This window comes from Electrona antarctica (assembly GCF_951216825.1).
Source record: "Electrona antarctica genome assembly, contig: scaffold_203, whole genome shotgun sequence".
In the NCBI taxonomy this organism is placed as follows: Eukaryota; Metazoa; Chordata; class Actinopteri; order Myctophiformes; family Myctophidae; genus Electrona; species Electrona antarctica.
In genome coordinates this window covers 84492-103145 of record NW_027636945.1, presented here as the reverse complement: position 1 = coordinate 103145, position 18654 = coordinate 84492, and positions in this window count along the sequence as shown.

The window sequence follows — 18654 nt, the reverse complement described above, 5'->3', positions numbered from 1 at the left end:
GGATGGGAACCGTGAGGTTCCCGGTTCGATCCCTGTGGGCTCCCCCAGAGTTAGTGTCGAAGTGTCCTTGAGCAAGACTCTGAACCCCTAATTGCTCCCGATGAGCAGGTTGGTGTCTTGCATGGTTTCCCCCACCATATGTGTAAGAATATTAGCTGTCAGACTCTTCATCAACCACAACAACTTATTCGCTGTCAAAGATCTAAAGATGTCTGGCTTATCACAGAGATGAAACACACAGGGATGTTTAGTACATTCTCACTGAGGACACACACACACACACACACACACACGCATCACACACACACACACACACACACACACACACACACACACACACACACACACACACACATAACTCCACTAACTTTTAGGTAACTGCTATTGTAACTCTTTACGTCTGCAATTCAACAACTTCAATAGGATTATAATGTTTATTAGCATCCAGTCATCTACTGTCACTCTGACCTCAGTAAAATAGCAGAGACATGACCCGCCCTATTCCACCTCTGATTGGTTCATCTTAATGGACGAGAGGAGTGATGATTGGTTAAGAGGTATAGGGTCAGATATCATGGTAAACCAATCTGAGGCAGAGCTGGGCGGGTCTTGTCTTGTCTTCCAGGTGCACTGCACGCACACGCAGGTGTGCACGTGTACACACACACACACACACACTCACATTGTGTGCGCACACACACACATCGTGTGCGTGTGCACACCAGCCAATCGCTTAGATATTGATTATTCTAGTATATGGTATAAAACACTTCAACAACATTAACCCACTTCTGTATTCTTAGTAAAACACACCTGGCTCTGTACTTGGGACGCTCGTTTCCCTCTACACCAAATCTCTTTGAGGAAATATCAGATCTACAAGCTCACAATGCATCACGGCATGAAGAAATATCAGATCTACAAGCTCACAATGTGTCACAACATGAATAAATATCAGATCTACAAGCTCACAATGCGTCACAACATGGAGAAATATCAGATCTACAAGCTCACAATGCGTCACAACATGAACAAATATCAGATCTACAAGCTCACAATGCGTCACAACAAAGCCAAACGTGCCCCCCAGAATAAAATAGGCTCTCTGGGGTGGTTAACATTCATAACCAAATTCCAATTCCCAAAATCTCTGCCTCTCACTCACTCACGCCAGAATGTTATGGTGAAATTGGTGACCTGCTGAAATACATGACCATCTTGTGGACTTCACATAACTTACATGGAGGTCTTTAAATACGTGGCCTGAATACCGCTAGGTTGAACTCTGCTAATAAACAAACCACAATGATTTACATTCAGACACTGACGTTATGTGACGTCTACACGATTGTCACATATTTCAGCAGGTCACCAATTCCACCGTAACACCTCCATGCTGGAGTGAGTGAGTGGCAGAGATTATGGGTATTGGAATTCAGCTAAAGGGACAGTTCACCCCAAAATTACTTTTTGTCTATGGACTACTCTCCCCATGGAGACTTGAATCCATGGTTATTTTATTGTTTGTTTGTTTTCGTCACATTCCTAAACCAATCATTTGATGAGAAGCAGCGTTTCCGGTAGGAGACACAAAGAGTCTCCTTTGTGTCTCCATAAGTTATTTGAATGCTATCCCTTTAACCCATTTAGACCTGAGAACGATTCTACAAATGTCTTCTAAATCCTGACAGTTTTCTGAAAAACCCTATGTTTCTATGTCAACATTTTCATGTCAAGGACCACCAAAAATATATGTAATTGGCCGCCGACCCCCATCTGAAAAAATGTTTTGTTCCAGTGACCACCCAGAGGCAAAGGTTTGAGTTAAAAATGTTCGCTCTGAAAGAATATATTCAAAGATTTGCGCCACATTTTCACGATTAAAAAAAAAAATCACTTACCCTGCAATAATCTTTATGCTACACCAGACTAGACAGATTATTGCTATAGTGTATAGTTTAAAATCACTTACCCTGCAATAATCTTTATGTTACACCAGACTAGACAGATTATTGCTATAGTGTATAGTTTAAAATCACTTACCCTGCAATAATCTTTATGCTACACCAGACTAGAGAGATTATTGCTATAGTGTATAGTTTAAAATCACTTACCCTGCAATAATCTTTATGCTACACCAGACTAGACAGATTATTGCTATAGTGTAGTTTAAAATCACTTACCCTGCAATAATCGTTATGCTACACCAGACTAGACAGATTATTGCTATAGTGTATAGTTTAAAATCACTTACCCTGCAATAATCTTTATGCTTTGATCTGACGTGGCAAAAACAAAATGGCGTCCAGACACTTCAGTTGACTGTGAATCAACACTGTCATACTGGAGGTGGTGTTGTTGCAACAAGAACCTATGAATGATGACACCATGTGATACATTGACCTGCGACCAGCACACACACACACACACACACACACACACACACACACACACACACACACACACACACACACACACACACACACACACACACACACACACACACACACAGTCACTGTGCAGGTCAATGTTTAACTAAGTCATAAATAAGATTTGACACCATGATAACTCGTTCCTGTTCTCACCTCACAGACTCTAGACTGCAGGGTATCCAAAGTGCAGCCGGGGGTCTAACTTTAGACGGCCTGCGGCTTCATACCTGAACTGTATTATGAACGGACTGTCCAACAGTATGGGACATTTTTGGGACATTTTTACATTGACGTTTTGTATTTGAAGATTTTTATTTCTGTTTTGCATAGATGTGTGTATTTGTATGTCTTTATAAATGTCTTGATGAATTGAAAACGGAGGACCCTGATGTAAACAAGTCTTCAGAGTGCTTTTTCTGTTTTTATCCTCATAGCATTTTGGTATTGACCTGTACTTTCTTTGAAATGTACCCATTATACAAACTGTTAATAACATTTTCAATCAATCAATCAATCAATCAATCAATCAATCAATCAATCAATCAATCAACCTGGGTATTTCCCAGGGTATAACCAGTAAGACGCCTAAGAGCGAGAAGCGACCTCGCCCTAAAGTGCCTCCTGGGCGGAAACTACAGGCTGAGGCAGTTTTGTCCAGCTTTTAGTGTATGTTGCATGTAACGCAACACAACACAACACAAATATTAAATGCCATTGACAATGAATGGACCATTTTGAGTGTTTGTGTAAATACAAACATTGCGTAACACAAACATTGATAAGGTGAGGACGCAAATTGTGATTGGCTGGCATGAGATGATGTATGATGATACCCTAAGAGCGCCCCTCACTTCACATGGGTGTGATTTTATTTTAAATTCAAATCCAAAGTTCACACACTTCTAGTGGTCAGAGGCCAAATAACCAATATGAAGGTTGTTCACAGACACTTGTTTGGGGGTTAGGAACACATTTCTGAGACATTTGGACCTTTACAAGAAATGTCCCATAGGGAAATTGACAAATAGGTTTTAACGTCAAACAAAGACCATTATCTATTGAACCAAACATCAGAGAAATATGACACTTGACACTTTAGAAGCACCTGATCCATACCTTTCTTTTCATATAAGCTAACCCTAGTGATAGTTAGTGTTACCCAGAGAAATATGACCTTTGGTCACTTTATGACCATGTGCTTGTTGTCCATAGTCCATACGAAAGTCCATACGAAATCACACTGGCATCGGGTGTGTCTTTGAAAGGCCTTTCTTAGTGTACCGGTATGTGGTTCAGTGCTGACACAAATAAAAAACTAACCCTTTGAATCATGTCAACATTGCAATGGACAGATCATGCTAAGGCCCAGGCAAAACGCACATTTCTTTGTGCGTTTGGGCCTTTCAGCCACACACAAACGGCGTTTTCGGCCACTCAAACGGAGGGTTTTGGAAACGGATAAATAAGTGAAGATTTTCGAAAATATCCAGATCAGTGGATCTGTGTAGTCATGCGAAACGGAGCTTTTGAGAAACGATGATGTCACCGCTTATTAGCGCATATCATTTTTACTATAATTAGGTGAGAAATGCAGCTTGTGTCTGCATGGAAACTACACGGATATCTCCGATTGTATTTGTTCATTCACTGTTAACAACTTTAAAACATATGTTGCATCAACTGCAGCGAGGAAAGGCTCTGCTCTGCTGCATCCAAATATATCAGCCTACTAGTCCAGTGCGGATGATTTCATTTGTATTGGTGACGAGTGCGAAGCTTGAACAATAGGTTAACACCTTGGAGGCCCGGAACTATTTAATCAATTTCATCCATGTGCCCATCATTTATAGCGCACGGACCACTTTTACCGGTGCACTGGAAGCTGGTGTGCATGTCTGTGTAGCAGCTAACAATAGCCACACCACTCTAGAGTCGATCGACAACAACGGGAGGTAATAATAAATCTATCGCGACTAGCGACTGGACCGCGGAAGGCCGTAAAACACAGGATCTTTTTTCAGAATTAGACGGGATGATTTAGAAATATCAGCCTGGCTGCAGTGACGAGGCCTGCAGTCACTAATGCCATGTTGTACCTGGGAGACCCCTTGTGGCAAAAGCGTGAACTTAACACGTTTTGTTGAGCAAGGTGATCTTCACCAATGAATGATGTATTCAGTAGTGTTACTGCTTGCTTGCTTTCTTGCAAAAAAAAATCAGACCTGTCTGAAGTGAGTGGTGCTGTACTGTACAGGCCTCACAGCTTATCTTTCCACAAGTCCTGCACCTACTTTTCCCCTACACACTGCGGCCACATGCCCGTACTCTTGACAGCAGAAGCACCGCAGTGGTGCTTCTTCGAACGGCCTCACTCTGTAGCTGATGTATTCAACATATATTCTCTCCGGCATCTCTTCCTCGAACGTCAGACAGATTGACTTGCTGTCCTCCTTCCTTCCATCCCTGCTATACCACCTACATAATATTGACCAACGAGCCGCACCACACTGTAATCATGTGATGTGATGTGACATTCTGATTCCTGCCTCAGTCCAGACCACACATCCCAAATGTAGTTGTTGTTAAGAGATCATAGCTTAATATCAACTTCCTGATAATAATCCAAAAGAGCAGTTGAGACGAATAACCATCTAAGTCCATAGTAACGATCCATAATGTATATTATAGATAAAGGGTTTGATTGATTGATTGATTGAAGTATTTATTGACAGTTTGCAGAATTACAGTACATTTCAAGTACAATTCAATAAAAAAAACTGTTAACTGTGAGTGGACGACACCATAAAAGCATTACACTTGTTTACAATAGGGCCCACCATTTTCACTTCATCATAACATTTAGAGACACACTTCTATAGCCAAAAACAGGAAATGATCATAGGAGGTAAAAAGGGAAAAAATATACAGTGAGGGGGAAAAGGGGTGGGGGTGGGGGATTCAGATTTTACGGGGGCCTTTGAGAGCGGTTTTGAAGGAATCAAGGGATTTGCATGTCATAATGCGTTCCACATTTTGGTGGCATAGGAGCGAAATGAATTTAGTCCCTTGTTAGTGCCGAATCTGGGTTGTACATGGTTTGTCGAACTCCCTCTTGTGTTGTGGGTGTGGACTTTTCATTGACATTAAGGAAGTATTTAGACAGGTACATGGGTATCTTGGTGGTGTATCAAATCTTGTGGACCAGACCCATTGCAAAAAGATGCTGTGGGTCAGGACAGATAGGGAGCACACGTTTTAGATTCACTCAGTTTTACAACTTTCTGAATATAACATGAGATGCAGACTGAGTAGGGTGAATCAACTTTAAGATTGATGCATAATATAAGGCCATATAGGCCTATAAGAAACACAATAATGAAAATAGCTGTTACAGTGATGGATATAATTAATAATAAACACAATGAATTGGTTTCTGGTTGTAAAGTACATGGTATTGAGAGTATAAATCCAGTATGCTTCTCTGCCTGGTATAGGCTATAGTTCCTTAAGGATATCAGCACATCGTTGCATGGCAGGGATTCTTTCCATTCCCCAGAATGTTTAAGGATGTTGGGGAGCCATGGTTGGCTTGAATTTGGAATCGTTATCAGTGTTGTCAATGTCAAACACGAGTCTTCTTCACCCAGAGTCCAAGGAGATAAAGTAGATTTTATTTTATTATTATTATTTTGTCAGACCTGAGGTATCACTCATGTGTGTGTGTGTGTGTGTGTGTGTGTGTGTGTGTGTGTGTGTGTGTGTGTGTGTGTGTGTGTGTGTGTGTGTGTGCGTGCGTGCGTGCGTGCCTGCCTGCCTGCCTGCCTGCCTGCCTGCCTGCCTGCCTGCCTGCCTGCCTGCGTGCGTGCGTGCGTGCGTGCGTGCGTGCGTGCGTGCGTGCGTGCGTGCGTGTGATTTGTAGTAGTTTTAATGCATTTTACCATCCACGATGAGATTCGTAGGGTGGCAGCAGAGCATATAGCAGCACAGATTAAATTAAACCATTAAACCACAATTAAAGCAGCAGCTTGTCAATATCTTATCAATGTCTGTCACTCAATTTCATTTTGAACAACAACAGGATCTGCATCAGGCCAAAGTTACTCAATGAAGCCGTGGGGAGCTCTCGTTAGACAAGGATCTGCATCAGGCCAAAGTTACTCAATGAAGCCGTGGGGAGCTCTCGTTAGACAAGGATCTGCATCAGGCCAAAGTTACTCAATGAAGCCGTGGGGAGCTCTCGTTAGACAAGGATCTGCATCAGGCCAAAGTTACTCAATAAAGCCGTGGGGAGCTCTCGTTAGACAAGGATCTGCATCAGGCCAAAGTTACTCAATGAAGCCGTGGGGAGCTCTCGTTAGACAAGGCCAACACTGGATGTGAAGGAATTCAAAACACAAGCGTCAAAGCGCTCTTTAAGAAACCTGATGTTCACAGTACAGAACTACACCATGTTTGATGTAGTCGTGACTGTACAAGCCAGGCCCACATACTGTACATACATACAATTTATATAGACCTCAAGTACTCAAAGTCGCCTTACAAAACAGAAACAAAACAACTTCATTAGTTGTTTTTTTGAAATGCCCTTGAGCAAGGCACTGAACCCCCAACTACTCCAGTGGAGCTGCTTAGTGGTGAACAGTATAAGACTGGTTGTACTGGTCAGCTCCCAGGTTTAAAACAAAAATAGTCTCCTCTTGCAACCTGCAGAGGGCACAAGAAGACACTGAAGAGATCATTCAATTGTGAGTATTTATGGGAAATAGAGTTGCTTCCACAGCACTCAACACAGAAACAACAGGAAGGCACAGACAGCTTGGCAGAGTGATGATAGATAGATAGATAGATAGATAGATAGATAGATAGATAGATAGATAGATAGATAGATAGATAGATAGATAGATAGATAGATAGATAGATAGATAGATAGATAGATAGATAGATAGATAGATAGATAGATAGATAGATAGATAGATAGATAGATAGATAGATAGATAGATAGATAGATATCGTTTCACTGGCTTCCAATCTGCTAGTAAAAAGAAAACTAAATTACTATATTACTAAAATCTAAAATCTAAATCCACTTTTAAAACAAATACAAAAACACCATTAGTTCATAGAGAGACATATATTGCACGATAGGAGTCCTTATAGCAGTATAATATAAAGGTTAGGGGATATTGCACTTGTTCAAGAGTCTAATGGCTTGTATTGGGGAAGAAGCTCACACCATATCCCAGTTTGAATGTGAAACATTCTGGAAGTTTGCAAAGGAATGGGAATTTGAACCTATACTAATGTCACCACGTACTCAAGACTCCATGTGAAAACAGTAAACAAAAAATAAATAAAAATAAAACAATAATAATGATGCATGTATAAACGTTCTACAGTAAGAGAAAAACGACAGAGGACATCAAATTAAAGCTTCTGAGTTCAAATCCACAATATTCTGACATCAAGTCGCGGCCATGGATCTCTGAACTCTCTGCCAATCATCAGCCTCTGCATGCAGACAGGAGGACTGGCAGGTGGAGGAATCATTCAACATGTGTAGCACATGATGGAGCTGCAGATCATATACCTGCTGGATGTAGAAACATGTATTCTACCAGCGGACATGAGACCGGTCCGGCAGACATGAAAGCTGTGAAACAAACTGGTCAGGCTCCTACTTGACCTCGCCCCCCGAACCCACCTCACCCCTGCCCACTTCGACAGGCTGGAATGGCTTAGGGTCGACGACAGAGTACAGCATCTTGCAATGGGTCTGGTCCACAAGATTCGATACACCACCAAGATACCCATGTACCTGTCTAGATACTTCCTTAATGTTAACGAAGTCCACACCCACAACACCAGAGGGAGTGCAACGAACCATGTACAACCCAGATTCGGCACAAACAAGGGACTAAATTCTTTTCGCTCCTATGCCACCAAAATGTGGAACGCCCTACCAACTGTCATTAAGACATGCGAATCCCTTGACTCCTTCAAAACCGCTCTCAAAGGGCACCTACGGATGGCTGCAATTCGAAACTGGCCCCTGTAAAATCGGAATCCCTCAAACACGAACGCAAGGACAACACAAGAGACGGTCACGGCCACACAGCCAACTCAAGGTATGGCCACTGAGCCGACTTGGGGACCCAACGCAAGGACAACACAAGAGACGGTCACGGCCACACAGCCAACTCAAGGTACGGCCACGGAGCCGACTTGGGGACCCAACACAAGGACAACACAAGAGACGGTCACGGCCACACAGCCAACTCAAGGTACGGCCACGGAGCCGACTTGGGGACCCAACGCAGCTCCTCCAAGGAAAACAAACAAATTAACGGAGCTGAACGTGAATCCCCCCCACCGCCCACCCCTTTCTTTCCCTCACTGTATATGTTTCTTTTCCCTTTTTACCTCCTTTATGATGAATTCCTGTTCTGTCTATAGAAGTGTCTATTTGTACGTCTCTAAATGTTTTGATGATTTGAACATGGTGGACCCTATTGGAAACAAGTGTAATGCTTAATTGGGTCGTCCACTCACAGTTAACAGCCTTTGTATTGAGTTTGTGCTTGAAATGTACTGTAATTCTGCTAACTGTTAATAAATTCTTCAATCAATCAATCAAAAACCGTGAACAGGAGGCAGCATGCAGGTCGTCCAACCTGAACCACAATGGATGAGGATAAGGATGGTGACAACGTGGACAACGTGGACACTGTTGACAGAGACACAAGTGACACGATGGACAGAGACATGGCTGACACTATAGAAACATAAGACTCACTGTGGACATGGACATATAAGACTCACTGTGTGTGGACAGACATGGACAACTCACTGTGGACAGACAGGGACATAAGACTCACTGTGGAGTGGACAGACAGGGACATAAGACTCACCAACAGACTCACTGTGGACAGACAGGGACATATAAGACTCACTGTGGACAGACAGGGACATAAGACTCACTGTGTGTGGACAGACAGGGACATCAGACTCACTGTGTGTGGACAGACAGGGACATAAGACTCACTGTGGACAGACAGGGACACATAAGACTCACTGTGTGTGGACAGACAGGGACATAAGACTCACTGTGGACAGACAGGGACATAGGACTCACTGTGGACAGACAGGGACATAAGACTCACTGTGGACAGACAGGGACATACGACTCACTGTGGACAGACAGACAGGGACATAAGACTCACTGTGGAGAGACAGGGACATAAGACTCACTGTGGACAGACAGGGACATAAGACTCACTGTGGACAGACAGAGACATAAGACTCACTGTGGACAGACAGGGACATAAGACTAACTGTGGACAGACAGACAGGGACATAATACTCACTGTGGACAGACAGGGACATAAGACTCACTGTGGACAGACAGGGACATAAGACTCACTGTGGACAGACAGGGACATAAGACTCACTGTGGACAGACAGACAGGGACATAAGACTCACTGTGGACAGACAGACAGGGACATAAGACTCACTGTGGACAGACAGGGACATAAGACTCACTGTGGACAGGGACATAGGACTCACTGTGGACAGACAGGGACATAAGACTCACTGTGGACAGACAGACAGGGACAGAAGACTCACTGTGGACAGACAGGGACATAAGACTCACTGTGGACAGACAGGGACATAAGACTCACTGTGGACAGACAGGGACATAAGACTCACTGTGGACAGACAGGGACATAAGACTCACTGTGGACAGACAGACAGGGACATAAGACTCACTGTGGACAGACAGGGACATAAGACTCACTGTGGACAGACAGGGACATAAGACTCACTGTGGACAGACAGGGACATAAGACTCACTGTGGACAGACAGACAGGGACATAAGACTCACTGTGGACAGACAGGGTCATAAGACTCACTGTGGACAGACAGGGACATAAGACTCACTGTGGACAGACAGACAGGGACATAAGACTCACTGTGGACAGACAGGGACATAAGACTCACTGTGGACAGACAGACAGGGACATAAGACTCACTGTGGACAGGGACATAGGCCTACAGTAAATGACTAGACTAGCTGGGCAGGCACAGTTCACTATACGACAGTGTGTCAGGCAGGTGTACCAGACCAGTACCAAACAGACTCGACCTACAGTAAGTCAAGGCCTATAATAAAGGACTTGGTTCTCTGAGTCTATTACAAGGTCTATTTATTTGTAAAGGGACATTGGAGGGATAACTTGTCATGTAATGATTATTAGCCTATAACAAAAAAGAAGAAGATGTAAGTTGATGTTGCAGACGTGTGAATAGGCTTGGTCAGTGGTTCTCAACCCTTTCAGGCTGTGACCCCCAAAACAGTCAACAATTATTTATAGGGACCCCCACCCCACCAATAAGCACTTGGTAGCCTATAGGAGAGGTGCATTCAGGTTCCACACAGATAGGCTACATATTGTGAAAATAGCAGATCTACAATTTGTTTTAGCCTACAACAAATGGTATCGGTATTAAAGAGATCTTAAAAGTCCTTCACTGTCATCCGAGGACACCCCCCCTCCCCAACATCATTATGGGGACCTCCTGGGGGGTCCCAACCCACAGGCTGAGAACCACAGCTGCAATGTGGGACGTCCTCCTCGCTTGGCATCGCAGAATGCAGACTGCACAGAGCTCAGTCAGTATACCGTACGGTAGCCTGCTCTACACAGACACCTGCTGCTGTTTCCGTGGTTCTTTTGCAACAACCAGTTACTTAATAATAAGAATAAGAATAGGTCTACAACAATGGCAACAGGACTCCTCGATTACAAATGGATCTTCACCATATTCATATTCGGTAAGTGACGTTTCTTCATCCTTTATCCCTTTGAATTCAGAGATCAGGCTTTTTATGATTTATGAAGAAAAACATTAAGAGCTATTAACGCGACTTTATTAATAGAGTGATGTTGTTTCCCCTTCCAAGTTAATGCTTAAATCGTCTTTTGGAGGTACTGGGTAAAGGCCTAATTGTTTTCTTGTGCTAGCCTATTTTCTAAGTCGAGTAATGCATTACGCATTTAACCTGTCTATACCGTTTGGAACCAGCTAAGCGGAGGGTGGTGGGGTTCGGGCGGGGGGTTTCCAGCGTGCGCGCAGTCTGCGCACTTGATGATCTGGGAGAAAACTCAGAGAAGTAATTAAGTAAAGTGACTATAGACTATTGCATTTTAATAGGCCTAATAGGCTACACATTTTTAAAAGGCAATATATGTAAATCAGTGGCGAAGAACTTTAACATTGATTTGTTACCGACACTGCTGTCCAGAGCATATCTATGCCTCCCAGGCTTTGACTGACATAACAGTAAAGTGAGGATATTTTAGATTGGCCACGCGCGCTCGCGCACGTGTGTTTGCGTGTCGCGTTGGGCCGCGTTGCGTATATGCTTGTGCGCGCGCGCTGAACTTTGATGATGACGAAAATAACATTTCGTGTGTTCTCTTATTATGTCCACGCTCCACTCCCATTCCAACACAAACGCAGTTACAGTAGTACGCGGCCGCGCGCGTATACGACGTACTAGACAACACACACACACACACACACACACACACACACACAAATCCAGCCCACGCTGGTGCAGACAGACACACGTACAACACATTGTGCATCACATTTCACTGAGGCTCTCAGAATGAACAATGTTAGTAGTTATACTCAATATTAGTGTAAATAAACAGTATTATACCGCAAGCATGATTTGCGTGTAGTCAAGTGGAGTAATTTAAATGCTAATGTTCAACCTAGATGCAGGGTTGCACATTTCATAAACCATGGTGGCCCCAGAATTTCATTTTATTGTTTTTTTTTGTTTTTTTTTGAGGGGCACTATATTCTATATTCAGTAGTGTAAGAGCGCCCCTGACGTACTTCACACGGGTGTGATTTTTAAATAAACTATAACTCTGGGAACTTTTCTTTCTTTCCAACCCCTCCACCAGTGTCCACCACACACTATTTTTGAGTGGTGCAACCACTCCCTTACGGACTTATGTGTGTGGGTGCCTGACTGGCTGGCTGGCTGGGTAGGTATGAGCATGAAAACAGCATGGTTGTTTTTCACCACCTGTAAACGCAACCTAACACACACACACACACACACACACACACACACACACACACACACACACACACACACACACACACACACACACACACACACACACACACACACACACACACACACATATTAACTGTATATATGATGATTTCGGGTGTGCCAGTACAGTACTGTACAGTGACAGTACAGTACAGTAGAGGGACCGGCACACAGTAACTGTCATTTCTCAACCGTTTTGGACACGGGGCGGCACATCAAAACCGGCCCGGCCCCCTGGGCGCGTTCCTGGGGGTCTGGAATTTTTCAAAAATAGCAGACCTACAAGCTCGTAGCTTGTAGCTTGTGAGCTTGTAGATCTGCAATTTTTCAATAACTAAAGTATAACATAATGCTTAAAACACCAAAAGGGGTTCCCACCCAAAATGGGTTAAATTCTCTTTATTGTTAATGACATTTAACGTTTGTGTTAGGGACAAGATGACGTACATTTTCCCTTCATTGTCAATGGCATTTTTTAAACAAACATTGAACTAAAAACAAACATTAAACCTGTTTATAGGAGGGGCTAGCGCCCCTCAAAAATATACATAGGCCTACAGAAAGAAGGACACCATTCTTAATGCTCCCAGTAGTATTTTTTAAGATTCAACGTTTCTTCATCAGGAATCAATGCTCAGCTTTGTGTGCACTGGTGAATTTTAGCGATGATTTTATTGGCTGATCGCCCCATAGCGATGATTTGATTGGCTGATCGCCCCATAGCGATGATTTGATTGGCTGAGCAAAGTACATATTGAGGATAAAAAGTGAGGGCAGAAAATTGAAGACGCCAATTGTGATTGGCCGGAATGTGATGATGTATGATGATAAGAGCGCCCCTCTTTCTGTGGACACACACGCACGCACGCACGCACGCACGCACGCACGCACGCACGCACGCACGCACGCACGCACGCACGCACGCACGCACACACACACACACACACACACACACACACACACACACACACACACACACAGACCTCTTTCACTGTATGTGCGTGCACGCATACACGCTCGTGCTATTAATACCAGCCCCACTTATTTTTTCTCTATGTTTTTATACTTTTATTTTGTTCTTTGCCATTGTTCTATCATTTTAACTACTTGACTGTGTTTTATTGTATTCTATTTTTGTGTCTTGCCCTGTGAAGCACTTTGAGCTGCATTTATGTATGAAAGGTGCTATACAAATAAAGTTTATTATTATTATTATATTATGCTAAATAGAAGTGTAACTGTTTATCCAAGTATAAATGGGATTGTATAATGCCCATGTATCCGCTGTGGATTGACTGTACAGATTAATTTTTCATCGTGTACATTTTGACAGCAGTTATATTTATATGTAATACAAATATAATATATGGAATTTGGCTCTCTGCCACGTTGCTTTCTATGTTCAGATGTTAAAACCTGGACAAACACTCAAACACCGAACACTGGGTTAGTGAGAAACTTTAGTTATAGCCAGTTAATTAATAGCAGTTTCAGTTCTGGTGGTATGACAACCATGCATTTCCCTCAAAGGTTCCATAAAGAATTAAAATAATTTATTCTTCTTCCTGCTCCTTTTCGTCATAGGTGTATCAGATACTGTATGAAAGACAAATTAATTATGAAAGACATTCATTGTTATCTATTGTGATTTGTACTGTATTGTGTTACACTATGTGCAGAATTTTTTTTAAATGAAATGAAAGGTCCGTCTACTCTATCCTCAATTATATGTTGTTGTACAGCTGACCTGCAGGTCGCAGCAGGTCCAGTCAGAACCGGTGTCTCGTGTGTGACCCTCTGTCTATGTGTTGTTGTACAGCTGACCTGCAGGTCGCAGCAGGTCCAGTCAGAACCGGTGTCTCGTGTGTGACCCTCTGTCTATGTGTTGTTGTACAGCTGACCTGCAGGTCGCAGCAGGTCCGGTCAGAACCGGTGTCTCGTGTGTGACCCTCTGTCTATGTGTTGTTGTACAGCTGACCTGCAGGTCGCAGCAGGTCCAGTCAGAACAGGTGTCTCGTGTGTGACCCTCTGTCTATGTGTTGTTGTACAGCTGACCTGCAGGTCGCAGCAGGTCCGGTCAGAACCGGTGTCTCGTGTGTGACCTCTCTCCACCCTGACGGTTCGGCCTCCTACCAGCTGTCCCGGCCTCCTCCCTCCCATCACTGTGGCACCACCTGGGAAGATGGCAACGTGAGTCTAGCTGGTCCTTTAACTGCTCTGTCACTCTGTTGAGTTGAAGGTGTCTGTGGCTTTGGCTTTTTTACTATGTAGCAGTGGCTATGTGTGTGGCGTGACTTTTCAAAAGTGTTAACAATGAAAAGGGTATCTTTGGCCTGGGCCATGGCTCAGTGGTCCAGGCACCTTGGCTGGTAATCCAGTCTGGCAGTGTGCCGCGGGTTCGACTCCCAATCCCGACAGCCTTTACTGCATGTCTTCCCACCCATCTCTCTCCCCATTTCCTGTCAGCCTACTGTCTGTCCCCCATAAAAATATAAAATAAAGGTGAAAGCCACACAAAAAACATTAAAAAAAAGAAAAGAAAAGGGACAAAGAAGAGGTCCCGCACACTGTCAGACACGCCAAAAAAAACCATGTCTGTCTTGATGAAGGTCTAAGCGACCGAAACGTTGACCTAATAAAGAGCAACATTTTTTTGGCAAGTGTCTGACAGTGTGCGGGACCTCTTCTTTGTCTTTCAAAGATATCCTTTTCATTATATGCTCTATTGCCCTACACACCTGTCTTTCATTATATGCTCTATTGCCCTACACACCTGTCTTTCATTATATGCTCTATTTCCCTACACACCTGTCTTTTGAGGCCTTTTGCTATAAACATTGCAATGATAACATAACGTTGACTAAATGTAAATCGGTCTGTCTGTCTGTCTGTCTGTCTGTCTGTCTGTCTGTCTGTCTGTCTGTCTGTCTGTCTGTCTGTCTGTCTTGTCTTGTCTTGTCTGGTCTGTCTACAGAGGATTGTCGTCGCCAATGACCTTGAGGGCGACCCATCGCGAGTCACACATCTCACCAATCAGAGCATCACCCTGAATGTCTGTGTGGAGCATGTCATTCATGGGGTGGAGTGCCTTTCTTCAGGGGTAAGAAAAACGTTTCTCAAAATATCATCACATTCTATAGCCTTCATAACAGGCTCCATTTTGTCCTTTCTTCTTCATCCCACAATGCATCACTCTGTCACTCCCTGTCTGAAGTGATGACATGATGTTAGGATGATGAAATAATAATGTTAAATAAAACTGTATAAAAATGCATGCATTGTGTCCCTGGTGGAGACAACATGATCCTAGTTCTAATCTGACTCCTGTCATGTCTTGTCTCCTCTCTGTCTGTCCTCCGACAAAATAATCAAAAGTGTGAAGGGTGAATTATCACTTAACTAGTGACAAACAGGACTAAAAAAACAATAATTCTGACAGTAGACTGAACTGGAAGATAGAACGCCATGTTTACAATTAGGGGTGCACGATTATGAAATTATGACCGATCTCCGATTATTTGCAGGGTCATATATCTGTCAATACGGATTCCGACCGATTCCGATATTATCCAAATATCTGTGAAAATAATCCAGATTATTTTGAGACACGATATGGCATTTTTATGGCCGATATGGTCGATTCCGATACTATTTACAATCTAGACAGACAGTATAGTCTGTAGTAGATGTAAGGGGATGAAAGAAGAGGACCCTTCAATTCAACAGCAATTATGACTTGACAAGATAGATTAGATAACAGTACTATTGTAGAGCTGCCAACTGCTTTAACGTTGCATATCGTCGCTGTCAGGTGGAGAAACCTCATATGTCCATAACCATTCCCTTTTAATCATCATTTATTTTTACATTGTGAAAATAGATCTACAAGCTCGTAGATCTGCTATTTTCACTACTTTTGTGTGTGACACTCTTATATGATGATGAAGTAGGCCAGTATAGGGCTTTAACCCATTCTGGACGGGAACCCCTTTTGGTGTTTTAACTAAGCATTATGTTATACTTTATCTATTGAAAAATAGCAGATCTACAAGCTCGTAGCACGCCACTCAGCATTTTTGAAACATCTTGAAAATGCGGCACAAATCTTTGAATATATATTCTTTCAGAAGACTTTTTTTTTATTTCGACGTCAGGCCTAAATGAGTTAATTTGTGTTAAAGAAAAACATGTTCGTCACGACAGAGACGATATGGAATTTTTGCTCTCTGCCACGTTGCTTTCTACGTTCAGATTATAGGGATGCACCGAAAGGGAGATTCTTGGCCGAAACCGAATACCGAATATAGGAAACAGTGGTCCGAAAACCGAATACCGAATATAGGAAACAGTGGTCCGAAAACCGAATACCGAATATAGGAAACAGTGGTCCGAAAACCGAATACCGAATATCCGAATATGATTAATATTATATATCTTTTTTCCTACCATTGCTGTCATGGCCGTATCTAAAGGTACATACCTGATTTATGGCAAAATAAATGGTTACGGCAAAACTTAACTTAAATAATAATCACTATTATGGGTCCATACAACATTTATTCAGCTCTTTTGAATGCACTAATTGCATACACTGTTCGGTGATATATTTTCTGCCTATTCGGGCCGAAGCCGAATAGGCCGAAAATGCATTTTTAGCCATTTTCTGCCGAATATTTTCTGCGGCCTAATATTGGGTGCATCACTAGTTCAGATGTTACGACCTGTACTGTACAGCACAGGGAGGACAAACACTCAAACACCGAACACTGGCTCAGTGAGAAACATTAGTTATAGCCAGTTCATTAATAGCCGTTTCCGTTCTTGATGTACAGTAGATGTGAGCCTATCACTGATTGAGTTGTACAGTATGACTTTAGTTAGATATAGACACGTTAACTATATTATTCTGTGGGGTTTTATTTTTCAATGAACCATGTCCATGTCCATAATAACATGCCTGGACATGTTCAGCTGTCAAATCTGTCTGCATATAATTCCTATTGCAGTTTGTTATTGGCAAAACGTAGGAAAAGTAATGGTCAATATGATCATTATATTACTTGAAATTATTTGAATTACCTTCATAAATTTTACTTTATTTAATTCGGTCTATGAGTAGCATGACTTGCTTACTGTGTGACCTACTTAAATTAATGTATCCCTTTCAAATCGATTCATTGCACTTCCACATGTAATTCTCTGCAGAAACCAGTTATTCCAGTATTAAATATTGTCATTGTTTGTGTTGTCAGTCACTCAACGATAACTTCAGCAACGTCTTTCTTGTACTCTTGTACAGCTAACTGTGCAGCGAGAGAGAACAAAGGTGAGTCACAGAGTTTAAGGTATTTTCCATGCCTGCCGTGATGAAGCAACAACCCTTTCCTTCCTTGTTTTACTAGAGGTGTAGGTCACTTCTAGCCTGGTTTTTAACCACTCCCCCTTGAAATCGCATCGCATCAGGCGATTTCTGGGAGGGGGTGGTTTATGAGGCTAAGTCACTTCCACTTTTTGACCGACAGCCTCACACACAAACACCTCTGCAAAAAGATCATGTACAAGTTTAGTGCAAGTGTGCTGGAGAGACTGCTTGCCTATAATACGACTCGCCTCTAAAAGACTCAGAGCACTTCTCTCTCTCCTTGTATCTTTCTATCCTTGTATCGCTTCTTCTCACCTTTCCTAACAGTCGCCAGTCCCCCCCCCCCCCCCCCCCCCCCTCTTGTGACCATTTTCGATACGTTTGTGTTTTATTCATCACAAATGTTTTGTGATAGCAAAACATTGTAAATTTTTTAGATAGCATGTTGTCACAAGATGTGGATTGTTACTAAATGTTTGACATGTAGTCATGTTATGAATATGGGATGCTTGGTCAAATGAAACATTTTCATACCAATACAGTAATGGTTATAAAACAGAAAACAAGTTGTAGTCTCAGGTATGCAATGTCTGTATAAACAGCTTAGGCATATTTCTTGCAGCAGAGTTAGTTTAGTTTACTCAGTTAGTCAGTTAGCAGCAGCGTTAGTTAATTAGTTTGTTTCTTGCAGCAGGCTGTGTCCCCTGCCAATATGGCAGC